Source organism: Numida meleagris, chromosome 17 (genome assembly GCF_002078875.1).
Source record: "Numida meleagris isolate 19003 breed g44 Domestic line chromosome 17, NumMel1.0, whole genome shotgun sequence".
Lineage (NCBI taxonomy): Eukaryota > Metazoa > Chordata > Aves > Galliformes > Numididae > Numida > Numida meleagris.
The window spans coordinates 9,007,555-9,022,990 of record NC_034425.1 but is presented as its reverse complement, the minus strand read 5'-3'; the positions used below and the strand labels follow the sequence as shown (position 1 = coordinate 9,022,990).

The 15,436-nt window shown below is 42.2% G+C and overlaps 1 long non-coding RNA gene across 1 annotated transcript in view; it reads left to right on the top strand.

Moving 5' to 3' along the window:
- LOC110407256 overlaps window positions 1–15,436 on the top strand; it is a 322,658-nt gene that overhangs the window by 251,660 nt on the left and 55,562 nt on the right. The window contains exon 6 of the long non-coding RNA XR_002443835.1: window positions 830–994. This is a non-coding gene — a long non-coding RNA (uncharacterized LOC110407256). The remainder of the gene's footprint in view (window positions 1–829; window positions 995–15,436) is intronic.

The following is a 15,436-nucleotide window of genomic DNA, read 5'->3' as shown; positions in this document are numbered from 1 at the left end:
TCCATTTGACTCAGTATTCAGGTTAGGTAAACCTCACATGTTCTCCTTTGAAGGGGTAGTGTTCTATTTCAATTCGTTGTTTTCTTACAGTACTATTCCTGCTCCTTTTTTTTTTTCCTCTCCACAATGCCTGCTGAAGCAATATCTTAAGAAAGACAAGATAAGCAATACCTTTTCTAAGAGAAAATATTCTTGAAATCTGGCAAATTCTGCTGTGTTACTTTTAAAAACAAACATTTCTCAGTGCAGGCTTGTCCACCTCTCTTGGAAAGTGTACATCCTCTGACATGATGCATTGTGATATATTGATGTGCTTAGATAATGACTGATCTGACAGCACCCTCCAGGCACAAGATTTTCCCTTGACGGGGATGAGCTGCCATCGTGCACTGTTAGAGGAAATCAGAGAACACCAGGCCCACTGGTACGGACCCAGCTGGCATGGGTCAAATTCAGGCACCAGGTCATAACTGCAAGAACTGATCACTGTAAGATGTGGAAAGAAGTGTCTGGAGCTGGAAAAAGAGTTCAGTTTGGGGGCTGGGCAGTGTTTTTACTTTAGTTTAGTTTTTTTTGTTGTTGTTATTTTTAAGGGAGTAGAATCAGTGGAACTACATTTATTTTATTGGAAAGTAGTAACTGCAATAAGCAGTGTCCCACTTGAAGAAGATGGTAGCATTTTGGAAATGTAAGATGAAGATGTGAGGGCCACGTGATTTGTACTAGTTGCTAATTAACCAGTTTTGAGCAGAGTTTTGAAAGGTAGTTTGAGGTTTAGAAGCCTAAATAGCTCATCTGTTCCCTCCCTTTCTTTTGTGTTTCTTTACAGTTCCGAGGCTTATGTCATATATACATGTAACCTGCAGCACCCTTCCTTACCATGAATGCAGATCAACAGACCTTGGTTGTTGTGGGCTGTACAGCAAGGGGCACGTCCCACAGGCCGGTCCCTGCCAACGTTCTTCTCTGCACAGCACCAAAAGGAAAAGAACTGGTACGTGGATGTTTCTGAGTATGTCATTAAGTTGCTAGTGGGAGAAAGTGGAAGACAAATATTGGTTACCCCTTAGTATTTTGTTTTTTCAATAAGTCAAGGAACTCTGGGTCTGAGTTGGGATGTGTGCTATACTCCGTATGGGTTTTATTTTCTTGCAGTCTTAATTTTACACGTCCATCTGAATAAGTTTATCTCACATGATTCTGTATCTGTGTGTGGAACTGGAGAGAAGCACTTAAGAAGGAAGCCGCTGTTCTTGTTATCAAACTTATTCTACAATACTGTTTAATATTAGAAAGGATTAAGTGGATTTTTTTTGTTTTGTTTTGTTGTGTTTTTTTTTCCCTCCTCATTGCTTCTATGCAACAGCCAAGCACAGTTTCTATTCAGTGCTTCAAATATTATTTTTTTCCCACACCTTTTGTCTCTACTGTATTTCACCAAGTGCTGAGTTACTGTCTGAGCTCTCTGTACACCAGGAGGGTCACGTTTACCCTGCAGTAGAAGGTGTAGAAGCTTAGATAGAAACTGAAAACAAGTCTGGGTGCATTTGGACTCAAGGGCCCTGGAGCCCTTTCTTGGACAGTGGGCGATAGCAGGGACTTCAGGTTAGAGGTACATGGTTACAGCAGTGGCTGAAGTGGAATTATTATCATGATGAGGATTTTTGTGCTCAACAGAAATGCGGTGAGGCTCAATGTTCTCTTGAATAACAGCTTTTCCTATTGCAAACAGAAAAGAGCAATTATGTTCTCAGGTTCATGCACTAGTTCTGGTCTCTTGGAGCTCAGAACGTTGTTCTTGGCAAAATTTCACATAGTTGAGATTGCTGTTCAGCTCCAGATTGCAACCTTGGGGTCTCTTCCAACTTAGCAGTTTTTGATGTTATTTGGAGATTTTTAGTGAAATTTGCACTCTGCGCTCTAGAAGACTTGTTCACAGCATAAAATGCACCTCACCCCTTGCAGCAACTTCTCTCAGTGCCTCATGTCCAGGTGTAACCTCTAGGTATCATTTTCCCGTTGTACTTGGCATTGTAATCTCTAACAACACTCATCCTTACCAGCAGAACAGGCGCTGAGGCTCAGAGTGGCATGTCAAGGCAACAGGAGTCTGTGGCAAAACAAGAATCCAAACAGCCTTCAATAATTCATGGCCTGGACTTCAATTCCTTTTGTTAACTGGAATGTAACTATGTGTTTTAAAAAAAAACCACAGCAACAACAACAAAATTTCAACAGTATAAAAGCAGGTAGAAAGGAGTAGGAGTGCGTTAGAGGCTGAAACAGTGACTGTCATTAAAATAGGAAGCAGAATGCCACCAGGTAGACTGGTGGGAAAATCAGAAATACCAGCCCTCTGTCACTGTAATGGGGAATTTACTCTTCAAAACATAGGTTCACTTCAAATACATTTCAGACAGATAAACACTTGCATTCTAATTCAGGTGCTGGGAGTTGCCTCTCTCCCTTCCAGCTCAGTGCGTGGCTGTCAGCTAAGGGACAGTGCGGTCTGTGGATGCTTGCACGTGGGGAGGGCGGGTTGCCAGGGCTTGGAGCCACACAGACAGGAGGAAAACATGATTCTGCTCCTTGTTCTTTCCCCCTCAGCATGTTGGCCAGGTTAGCATCTAACTGTCATTTCGGGGTGCCCTTGTCATTGAGGCTGTGAATATTAGCAACAGATAAAATAATCGGCCCCTATTGTTTAGCTATCAAAGTCACCTAATCTGCTACGTCTTCAGGAAGATTTTGGTCAACTGTAGAAAAAAGCCTCACCTTACTTTCTCTACTACTTCTTCACTTGAAATATCAATGAAAAAAAATTCAGGCTGTCTCAAGTAGCGTTTGCAGTTTTCCAAATAAAATGTCCCTAATCCAGACTGAATGTGAAGCTTTCGAGGACCTGAAACAAAGAGGTGCAAACAAAACTGGAATTGCTTGTCAGTGAAATTACTGCACATTACAACAACAGTAAATGCTTTTTCTTGCTCTCTGTATTCAGTTTTCAGATAAAAGGCTTAATGCCCAACTTAGACAAGTCTTGTCTTCTGCTTACGTTTGTTGCCTTTAGTACGTGTTTACCTGGGTTACAAAACATGTGCACACAATACTTTTGTTTTATTATTTATTTAAAGCTTGCTATTCTGCATGAATAGAAAAACTAGAGCCCGCTTCTCCAGCAACAGTATCAGCCAGCCTCAAAGAACAGAGGACAGATGAGAAGGGACATTCCTAAAACATCCTGTAGGATGCTGGAAAGGGTAGAAAAAGGAAAGTGAACTGAAATCCTGGCTGGGGCAGTGGGACATGTGTCCAGCCCTGCAGACCTGGCAGTGCAGCTCTGAGGCTGTTTTCAGTGTTTCCAGAGTTTTCACTTTTAAGATGTTTGTTGCATTTAGAGGAGGCACAGGCCTTGATGCCTTCAGGTTGCATTTGGCATGATGATTCCCTTGTTCGTCAGCCCTCTGGGGCAATCTGAGCATTCCAACTCACAGCCCAACCGCACACAGGTGAGGACATGACCATTGTAGCAGCAGGAGGGATCCAGCTGTGGGACGAGGCAGTGGTTGCTGCACACCCATATAACCCAGGTGAGCTCACCCTTCACATTCTGAATCCCAGTGTAATGTTGGGTCCATGTTAGATCTTCTGATATGCTTAGAGAAACAATTCCCAAATCAAATCCTTGATGATCTTTTGAAAAGCTCCAATAATCAATATGGAAGAAAAACAATTTTTAAAGCTTTGGGAAGTTGATTTTTTGTTTCATTATTTCATACGTGCAAAAGAGATGGGTCCTTTTTGGGCCAGCTGCGTTTGGCAGCTTCTGTCCAAAGGAGGGGATGCCGAGCTGGGGTAGCACTTGGCAGAGTTCTGCAACACCCTCATTATTGTCTGTGTTCTGTTCTCTCACTAATTTCATCTATTAAATAAATAAACGAGTGATTATGCCAGATGAGTTTTTTTGTAGGAGAGGATCTTTTTGTAACGTTGCCATCTTTTAGTGGTAATTATCCAGTCTCACAGCTGTTGCCTACAGGCAGGTTTGAAATGATAATTTTATAAGGTGTATAAATCACCATAAAAATAAATAAAAATAAGAGACAAGTGCCTAGTCAAAAGAGATAGGTGAAATAAAAAAGGCGGGGGTCTGGATGACAGAATTACCACGTTAGCCAAGGATGCTTGTAATCCAAGTTCGTGATTGAGATGTGTCTTTGAGTGATTGCAAATTGGAGCAATTAAGACTCAGAAACTTAAAAACTATACATGTGCTGAAGTGTTCACGCCATGAGCAATTCAAGCGAGTTATTTTCTTCTGCTCAGATTCACAGTGCAGAGGGTTGAGAAAAATTCGTGATGCAGGAAGTCGAGTAGATGTGTCGTGTTTTGGAGGATAGAAGCAGGCCAGCAGGAAAGCTTTGCGGAAACCCGAACGTCAAACAGCCCCAAACTCACGAACTCTGCATGCAACACTTAGCTAACACACTGACTCAAGCGTTTGGATGAAGATCCTTCCAACATATGGTCTGAAATGAGTCTCTCCTGTAAATTTCATGGAGTTATTTTCTTTATAGCTTTACTCTTCTGAAGCCTAGTAAAAATGCCCGTTCTCTGTTTATTCTGGCTATTTAGGCTAGCAGTTATATAATGTTCATGAAACAGAAGCAGCATATAATTTTTATGGTTCGCAATATCTCTCCTCAGCAAAAAGCTGCCCGCTTACAGGAATTCTCTTATTCCCAGGATGCTTTTTGGTGTTGGCTTTTTGGCAAAAACCAAACAGCTGCAGCCCACAGGGAGTCATTTTGTAACTGATTGACTGTTCCCTTCTTGCTTGTGAATATTCATAACTTTCATTGCTTCCTTATTTTCCCTTTCTTATTCCTGAGGTGATGATAGGAGAGAGAAGTCTAATTTTGGCTTATAAAGCTGCCAGATTTCAGGATGATTTTGTTGTGGGTGTTTTCAAGAGAGAGCAGAGGAGACTGCGTAGAGAGGATGAGAAGTTTGTTTCAGTGTACTTAGCATTTAAGAGGGGGTTAGAAAGTTGATGGGTATTTTCTATCCCATGTTGCTGTTCAAACTTGTTTGCACTGTACAGATACAAGGCATTTTTTATTTAAAACCATGGGGCACTGATTGAGATTTGTAAGCCCGGATCCTGCTCTCATTTTCATGCAGCTCCACAGTGTCTCCACTGAAGCCAATGGATAAGCACTGGTTAAAAGGAAAAAGTGGAAGTGAAATCATACATTTTTTTAGTTTAACTATAAGAAAACATGTTGTACATTTGAATTCTAAGAAAAGTATAAATTAAATAGAGAAGGCAGTTGAAAAATTCAGATGGTTTGGTTGGTAAATGCAAAGTGGACGTGGATGAAGATGGTAACCTTTACTTGAATGGCAGCAGAGGTTACCGGGATGAATATTTATAGGAGAGATGTGCATTATTTACATGTTCCAAGGTAGCAGAGTTTAGTAGCATCCTTTCCTTGGATTCGTTTGCTGCAGGAGGGGCTGCACGCCCAGTAATGGAGTGCCTGGTGCTGGAGGATTTGTGCTCCATGTGCAGAGGCTGCACGGAAGGGAGGGGAGCAGCGTTGTGTTTGAGTTTGTATTTGAATCAGGTGCGAAGGCCAGCAAAAGCACACAGCTCTGAGTAAAGAACATTCAGGGCCCCATAAATCATTGATCTCATGTTGTTATGCTACAGTGGCAAATTATCCTGGTTTTGTCTCTGCAGTTAGACAGTGCAACAGATGGCAAAGATTTGCACAGCAAGTAACGTTCTTGGCAAAGCAAATTTTATGAATTTATAGTTGAAGAGTTAGTTGAGATGCACTGGAGTATCTGCACCAAATGGGGAGCGGGGGAAGACCAACTTTTTTTATAACCTTCCTTCCACTTAAGAAAAACAAAACAAAACAAAACAAAATCTGACACATTTGCCTAACAAGCAATGCTGTTATACCAGCAGTTTCCATTCCTGTTTGTGCCATGGTGGGGAAAACTGCCAGCATCAGATTATCCGGGAGGCTGATTCCAAAGGGGAGGTGCGTGGCGGGCAGCAATTACCTGTGTTGGGCCTGCGTGGGATCCCAGCCATAGGACACCTCGTGTCAGCGGCACCAAGCGCCTGCCTCGTCCTGGTGCTTCCCAAACCCGGCACTCTGAGCCCAGTGGGTGTGAAGCAAAGCTAGGCCCTGTTCCTGAGAACCGCAGGAGAAGGATGGCAGTGTCTGATCTAGACACAAACCGGTCTATAATCTCACTTCTCATCTTTAATTCATTACTAAGTAACAGTCATAATTTTACACTACAAAGACTGTAATTACATTGTAGTTTATATAACAGTTACAATGCGATTTCAGTGCATTTCAGATACATAATTATCCGTCAATAAAGCTGAGCAGTTAATATTGAGAGTACCTTTTACTTCAAAAGAAGAATTCTGAATACACGTGCCACAGGTCCTGGCCACGAGAGCAGAGTACTTGTCCTTGGGTTCTTTGTTTGGAAAAAATCCAGACGACGATTCCTCCGAGTGCCATCAGACCTGGCTTCCAGCAGGCCAGGGCCGTGCTGATGACTCATTTCGCTTTGATTTTAATTTGTGTGTGTGTGTATCAGTAAGACACAGCACTTCTGGGGGAGGGAGAAAACCAACCCGAAGATAAAACAGGTAGTATTTGTTCATTTCTCTACCAATTCACCCTCAGAAAGAAGAAAGGCAAGCAGCCTAGCCTCACTCGAGATAGTGATTTTTCAACACTTTTGATAAATTTTTTACAGATTTTCTCTCCAGGTTCTTCTGTATGATTCCTGCATGCAAAATAACTTCACTCAGTTGTATACACTGTGCTATTCTGTCAAGCAAGCCAGCACATGCATTTGCCTAAAGGATGCAAAGTCCTCAGTGACTCAGGCCTGGATGCAGCTGAACTTAAGAACCACGCTCCCACAGAACTCAAAGTAACCTCAGTATCAGAAAGATTTTTGGTAGTCTGCCTCTGTGTCCAGTGTACGTGCCTGAGAGATGTGGGAGCATGCTGTCTTGCAGCAGGATTAATGGGACACAGGAATATTATTTTAGTACTGTGACAAAGTCATTCTGGCCCTGGTGACCCTGCTATGATGCAGAGAATTTTCCTGGTTGCTCATTCTCATCAAGTTTCCATGAGGGCAGACGGTGATGCTTGACATTCAGCTTTAGCTTTACCTGGCTATTTCCTGGATTTACGCTATGGACTTCTTTTTATGTTTGTTTAACTGTAATAATCCTGAGAAAAATGATTAGCCTTAGTTTCCCTTTGCAGGTAAACTGTAGGTGTCCTTGTATCTAGCTGCAAAATGCACATATGTAAAAGAAATATTCCATCTTTGGGGCTGGAAATAGTAAAAATAATATATTCAGAGTACTTAAAATAATTTTTGGTTGCTTATAACAACCCTTGAAGTTTTCGAAGGTGAATGTACAATTGGAATCTTTTCTATTAGCTTAGGGTTTCTAAACATTTTGCTGCTTCATATCACAAGATCTTCCAGTGTATTGCCCTAAAAAAAAATCCATCTGTAAAAGAGAAGCAAAGCCTTCTCCCCTTCACTTTAACTGTACCTAAGGCTTTTTTCTTCCTCTTCGGTTGTTGTTGCCAGAAGCTAGCGTAACTTGATTTGATGGCGTTACAGAAGGAAGTTTCTCAGGTTCATATGCAATCATCTGGGCCTAATACGATCCAAGTGAATTTCCAAGAGAAAATCTGATCCTCAGACTTCTCCTGCTCCATTTTTACTTCCAACTTGCTGCGTAAGGTGTTTCTCAGCCACCTGGCCCATTTTCCCCCTATTTGATAAAGGTTCCTTTTTTGTCTTGTTCATGGGAAAGCACCCCCAGCTGGGCAGGGTTGTTCAGCATTGTCACGAACTTCATAATGCACAGCTGATGTCTCTAAGGATATGTACTGCAGTTAATGTGAGATCTCCTCCAAATGTTCAGTGCTCATAATTGAGGGTTTTTTTGTTGACAGAAAAAAATAAATCTACTCACAGCAGTTATCTAAATAAGCAGATATTCCATTACGACAGCTTATAACTGATAAGGTAATTTTCAAAAGACCAATTAAAATTGCATTCTTGTGCAGTTCAAGAGAGCCTAAAATAGTTCAGTTATAGGTTTGACTTCTCTAAATTTATATTAGGGAACTTTTTGTTTCGTTTCTAAACTTCAGAAACCTATAAAACACCTTCCTTTCCCTCCACTCGTTACAAAAGAATGGTTGAGGTACAAGTCATTTTTCTTGGATTCAGCAGCTTGAGTGAAGAAGATCAGAGAGAAATCCTCAAACCTCTTATCTGCCATAAGTGAGTAACAAGATCAAGTTAAACAGTGTCACATAGGAAGCCCTGGGGAATAAATTAAGGTCATCACACTTGTGAGTAATTGCCTTAGAGGGCAGGAGGGATGTAGCTGGCCACAACTTTCCCAAAACAATGAAAGCTTTGGGGACTGAGAGATGGATGTTTTGTTGCTTTTCAAAGGTTTCTTTGATGGTCTCCCTTTCAGCAAACAAGAAGATGCTGAGAGGCAAGTGATTTCTAGTGCTTCTTTAATGATTGTGTTTAATTTCTTGGTAAGTGCTTGAAATCTGAAACTGGGAGGGAGGGGGGAAAATGGGAGGTGGAACAGAATCAATGACTTTTAATTTTCTCTGATGTGTCTTCAGATAAAAACTAAATCTCCTGCAGCTGAATTAGTTAAAATAGGAATTGATATTGCTATTCTTCATCCTGTGAGACTTTATTTACTTGCAGAGTGGAGAATCTATTCTATTATGGCAAGGCTTCTATTTTTAAACTAATTTCCTGAAGTACCGATACTGGAGAGATACTCATCTCTTCCTTTAGTCCCCACTCCTCTTCTCAATGATCTGAGCCCACTGACTGAGCTCGGTGCAACCTGGCAGAGGGCAGAGCTGTCACAGCAGCACTGAGCTGTTGGCATTCCAGGGCAGTGGAAGAGGCTGCATGGAGAGCCCGGAGCCCTTCCAAAGGAGAAAGTAATCAGCACTGGGGAACGTGTTAGGAAAGCTTTGAATGCAGAGAGAATGTGTGATTGGAGCTGGCATCAGACCTCAGGAAAACAATCCACAAGATGCTGATCCTGGGCACTGCAGCCCTGCTTAATTCCGCTGCTTGTAGAGCAACCTGTTTGCTGTGTAGCTATAAATGTGGGAGTATTTTATTTGTATTTTCCTAGTTTTGTAGCAAGGCTTCTTGCCGTCCCTTTCTGTCAGCCAAAGCAGGATTTGAAAAGAGGAGGAGAGGATGTTGACACAGATGGAGCACGTGAACGTGATGAGCAGGAGGCAGGCTGCCTGGCTGGCAGAGAGGGGAGAGGCACCTCGGGCTCTGCGTGTGCCCAGGGATGGGTTTCTGGCCCACAGGTGAGCTCCCCAGCTCCTCAGAGCAGTCTTGTGAGTCCTTGCAGTGTTCTCCACAACAGAAGGTGTGTTAAGAGTACATCAAAGCTAGGAGGAAAATCATGGAGTGACCATGGGACCTCACTGCATGCTGCCTGCCTGCGGGGCCCTGCAGGGGTCAACCCGGGGTTTATTGATAGTCAGCCCCAGCGAACCAGGCAGTGCCGGTTGCTCCTGGAAGTCCTGGCGCCGTGGAGAGGGGAAGGAGGAAGGCAAAGGGCTGTGGCTGTGCTGCTGACCTCCTGCTGCAGCACGAGGTGGCAAGCCCTGACCACCGCTGCCGTCCTCAGGTGCCTGGGAGCTGCAGGGGCCGAGTCCCTCCAGCCAGAGCCAGGTAAACTTAGGAAAATGTTTCTTTATTCCTTGAGCCACAAAGAAACATGTGTGTTGTAAGTGGGTAAAACTCTCCAAGAGGATGACCGGGAAGGGGATACACTAATAAAAGCGCCTGTCCTGAGGATGAACACTTGCAGCTCTGAGGCTTAACTGCTGCCTGTGCTTTAAAGACGGGGACGTTTTCAGCACTACTGAACGGCCTGGTTTATAGTATGAGGGAGTAAATCCAGTCTTCCTCGCCAATTATGTCTATGCTCCAAAATCCGTGTAGTCAGTTTTTGAGTTGGGTCTCGTTAGGTCAATAATCAAATAATATCTTCATATCTTTTTTTCATGTTTCAGGATAATTATGCTTATAAGCATAAATATTAATTTCTGCTCAATATGTATGCACTGTGGAGTCCCTAGGTGTGAATAACAATATCTAATTGCAGGAACTAGAATATTCATTAAACTCTCAGATAGTCGTTAGGTGGGCGTGTTAGGTTTCAGATACGTGCTAGCAGGAGGCAGTTCTGCAGAGCTGCTGAAGGCTCTTTGAAGTTTCCCTTTAGCCAAGAAGATATCATGGGGCACAACTACAAGCATGAAGAAATAGGAAAAAGGCTTTCTGTGGTGAAAAAGTCTTCATTTCTGCAATAACGCATTAATGCTGTGCTTTCTGTGGTTGATTCTACTTCCTTCACGCCTTGATTAGTATCTTGAAACCAATGCTTTTTGTAATCATTACAAGTTGAGTAACAACGACAAAACCTTTGTGTCTCGATAAACCAGCACTCTTAGAAAAAGGATGCAGTGTGGAGTATTGCTTCTTTGTAACTATCCTGAATCTCCAGGCTTCAGAAACACTGCGTATTGTAGAAAGAGCAAGGCAAAGCGTGGACCTATTTCTGTTCATTTGTAGCTTAGCAAAGTCAGTTTTATGAGGCCTTTGTGAAATCATAGAAAATGAAATGGAGGCATCCAGGACCTGTGCCACATGTACTGCTCACTGGTGTCTGACTTGGCATTATAATGCTGCACCATGTTCATTGTATTTATACCAATATGCTGCTTTCTCATTTGCAAATGAGAGATGTACATAATTAATAGACTCCGTGTGTGTTTTGTCTCTCTCCTTCTCAAGTTCAGCTTCCCATGTATAAAATCCTGTGATGAATCACACAAACGGAGGCACTTCGTGACCTCTGTTTTCAAAGGAGGAAGGATCTTGTCTGAGGGTGAGGGTCAGCAGGAACCTCCCCAAACTCAGCTCCCGACCTGCTCATTGCTGCTGAGGGAGCTAACTCTGAACCGCCAGCGCCTGTTTGTTTGTGGCCACAGGAGAGGCAGCGCAGTTTGTCCCTGCCGTCCTGCAGAGGTCAGCAGCCTGATGGCACTGCCTGCTCCATAGGGGCGGGTGCGCCCAAATTTCCTGCAGCTGATGCATCTTTAAGCAAGATCCATTGATGTATCATTTATCAGCTTTTCCTTTTGGAAGAAACACAAACGACAAAAAAGTTGAGTCGTACGCAACCCTGAAAGAGTAGTTTGTAACACAGAGCCAGTGCAGGCGGGCTTAAGGAGGACATCTCCTGGCCTGGATGCTTCGTGGTTTTGCTGTTATTCTTCACCATTCTGAGCGTGCTAACAGGAACAATTCCCTGTTTTCAAAGGAAGATGCGCTGTGAAATCAGGAGAGTTCCTCGCTCTGACTGGTCGCTCTCTTTACTCTGTTCACAAACAGCTTTGAATGGCTTCCATGCATCTCTTTACCCAAACCATGCTTTTCAGTAGTGTGAGTTTGGTACTCATTGCTGTTTGCTGCTGAATACTGGTGTGTGGTTAGTGGTCAGGTGATGTGGGCTCTGATTTCTGACAAAACGCCCCAAACCTTTTAAACAAGAGGCTAACAGGCAGTTAGCAGTGAATTACCAAGTGCTCTCCATCCCACAGGAGTATCTTTGTTTGCGTGAGAATATATTCATACAGGAACAGCCACTCCCCAACCATTTGTGCAAACAAAAACATGTTCTCTTGAATATTCATGAACATCGAGGGGCACAAACATGGTTGAACCAAGCAGCTCCTGAGAATTCATTCCGTGTTTTGTAAATACCATTTTGCAGTATTTGACCAGCGCAAGGTCCCGCTGTCAGACAGGCACGCGAATGAGCTGACGTGCTGACAGTAGCAACAGCAGATAAAAATAAAAAATGTGATCAGGGATACGTTTACATACTTGTTCAATCTTACTGTATGCAAAAGCCAACAGTGGTAATGAGACTAATTCAATGTTTTATCTCTGCTGAAATACGCTAATGTAAGAGCACATCCCACTGGTGTGGTACCTTTTCTCAGACTATTTCTGCTGCCTCATCTCTTCAAGTGTTTTCCTCCTTCATTATCTTATTTTCATTCTGCAGTCTTGAATGCTGGAATAAATTAGTTCCTTGAAGTTTGGTCCTGCATTAAATATTCTGCTTGATTTCTTAATCCTTTTCCTCTCTGTTGCTGTCCGTTCTTTCCAGCTGTGAGCAGAACGATGCCCTAGGACTGGAAGTGGAGCAAAAATTGTCTTTCTAATCTGTGCTGTCCCATCTGCCTCTTCATCAGCTTCTGCTTAGAAGTGGAGAGAAGCAGAATGTGGCTCTTTAACAGTGGGCAAAGCTCTCCAGGCTGGTGAAGAAAATGGCAAAGAAAAATAAGTCTCTGGGGATTGTTTGTGGTGAATAAAGTGGAGACAAGTTCCAGAGAATAACCTGGAAGCTGTCCTCAATTTGTTTTCGATCTGCTGACTTCTCAAACCAATTTAGCCACTCATCCATGAAGCTAAATAGCCTTAGCTAACATTTTATTTCTAAAAGAGTTGAGGAAAGTTGTTTTTTTTTTTAATCTGCGTGTAATCGCTGCCTGGTGCTTTTGGTACCTAAGTGCTTTCTGGGATCTCTGCACTCTAAGTGGAAAGGTGTATGAGATCTAAACTAAATTCATTGCCTTAAATTGAGAAAATCCTGATTTCTCCAGTATTTGTGAAACAAAAATTGAACTCAGTATTGTTACATGTGGGATGTGACATGACACAATACATGGTACTAACCTAAAATGGAGCGGGGCTGTGTCTTACCAGTTGCACTGCAGGCAGCCTGCCGTGTGAGTTTGCAGGCAGCACTTTCCCCATTCACAGAAGCAGGGAAGGAGAACTGTAATTAAGAGTAACCTTCATCTTAGGCAAACTGCTTGAAATGGGAAACCTCCGAGATTATTAATTTTTCTGATTTTATGTAGATCTGAATTAATCATGTGATTTCTTTTCTCTGTGTGTATATTCTAAAATAAGTGCAAGGTGAGGCACTGTGTTCATCTTCCTCGTAATCCCTTTTTTTTTCCCCCTTCCAACCAATGCAGACCGCCCATCTCCTGTGGAGCACTCAACAGCTGTTGCTGTTGCTCAGTTATTAATACCATGGTAGTGAGGTTGATGCAGGAACTAAATGTTGAAGATTGGTACAAAATAATATAAATATGTTGGTTCTGCACAAGCGGTTTGCCACATTAAGTAAACATTCTTGGGAATTATTCAAGAGAAGGTGGAATATATTTGGAAAAAATATATATATTTGCATAATGCGGCAAATTTCCCAGCTTTTGTGCACCAGTGAATGTAGATGAGATATTCATTTAAGAAGTTTACAGTTCTGCAACCAGTCTAATATCTGCTTATAATAAATAACTGTGAATGTAGTTTGAAAAGAATAAGGTGATCTCTACAGCCCTTGGGCATTAGCAGCTACCAGTATACATTGTCAGCATACTCTGTTTATATTGAAATGAGATGTTTGCCATGGAAACCTGTGTGTTACAGCGTACTGTCTCATTCTGAAGTGCAAGAGTCTTGCAGTGAAACCATGAGTATACCAGCTAGTGTTGTTCTTCTGAAACGATGGATTCTAAATGTTATTTCCTTCTATTTCTGATTGACTTGATGAGGATTGCTCTAAGACTCGGTGCATGCGGAGGGTGGGAAGCCCCATCTGCAGAACACTGCCTTCCTTTGAGGACTCTTTCCCTCCAAATCACAGCTTTCCCATGAAGTGTTCCATCAGACACTGTTGTGCCACCTGGGGCTGCTGGGCTCTGCTGCTTGTTTGGCTGTTCCCGTGAGCAAGGAGGAACACATCTGAGCTGCGTGACTATGAGCTTTGTGACTGAGACCACTGACAGCACGTGTGACTGTTCTCATGCCTTTGTGCCTTGAAACAACCGCTGTGCGTATATTGCTGTTGAGTTTGTGCTGGTTTGTACATCACTCGTCCTTTTTTTGAAATATTTTATTTGAAAATGTACCTCAGTGAATGAAGGAGGAAACAGGGCTCAGTGCAGCCAAAACAGATGAATAAATTAAAGCAGTAACTCTTACAGAAAGCAGTTTAATAACCAGTGAGGCAGGCATTTCTAATGTTAAACCCACTTTGAAGTACGTTATGTAGTTAAACTGGGATTTCACATCAAAAAAATGTTATTTACATTTGCACATGCTAGCCCAGCTTTTGTTAACAACGCTGGAACATTAGATGTAAATGATCTGAGACCAGTAATACGATGCAGTAGTCTGAAGGCATTTCTCAAGGAGGCTATTACAAGGCTAGGGGTAGAAAAAGTATTCAAATACCTAACCACGTTCCTATCATCCAAAGCACGTTTTCAGATACCAAAACAATCTCAGCAAGCAAAAGTGAAACTTACTTGCTCAAGATTCCCATTTGCTGAGCTTGCCTAACAAGACACTTGAGACTTAAGTTTACATTTTTACAATGAAAATGGGAGGGAGTGATGCAAAACCCTTCTTGATGTCTTTTCCCTTGACGTTTTCACTTCTGATATCAGGGGCTTTCACTACAATGACTATGTCCTTCCCAAACTGTGGACTTCAGTGCTGTTCTGATTACTGCATGGGAGAAAATAATTCTTGGAAGTATTGTGGATTTAAAACAGTAATAGGTAATATAATGAAACTGCCACATTGTTATTATCCAATTTCAAGTCTTCGAATTGTACTGGGTAGGATGGATGTGTTTGAATTTCTTGTTAATTCTATACCTTTAGCTTTTACACACTTACACTCGGGTTTCAGATGAGATATTTAATTTTAAGCACCTAGATTCAAGCATCTGAGCTAGGAAGTCAGTCCTCACCAGCAGTGCTGGTGCAGTGTGAATCCTTTGTGGAAGCACGGACCTCCCTCTGATTTCTAGAGGGAGTGTATATTTGTGTTACAGGGAGTCTGATTAGCAGCAGAAAGGCAAGTAGGATACAGACTGTTCTCCTGGGGTAATTGTGCAAACAATCACACTATTTTTCTTCAAAGCCTTCTGCAAATATCAATTAATTCTCACAAAGGACAGTCAAGATGAGTGGGGCCTTGGGTCATATTTTGACATTAATTCATTCATATTTCTAGGTCTAGGCAATCTTCAGTGATTTCTCTTTGCCTACCATGAAAAGTTCAAATAATACTGTGGCTTAGAATTAAACTGGTGGTGGGTGGTGGTGGTTTTAGACCACCCATCTCAAAAAAAAAAAAAAAAAAAAAAAAAAAAGAAAAGGACAGTGTCACTTTTATTTTTCCATTCTAGGGCTAC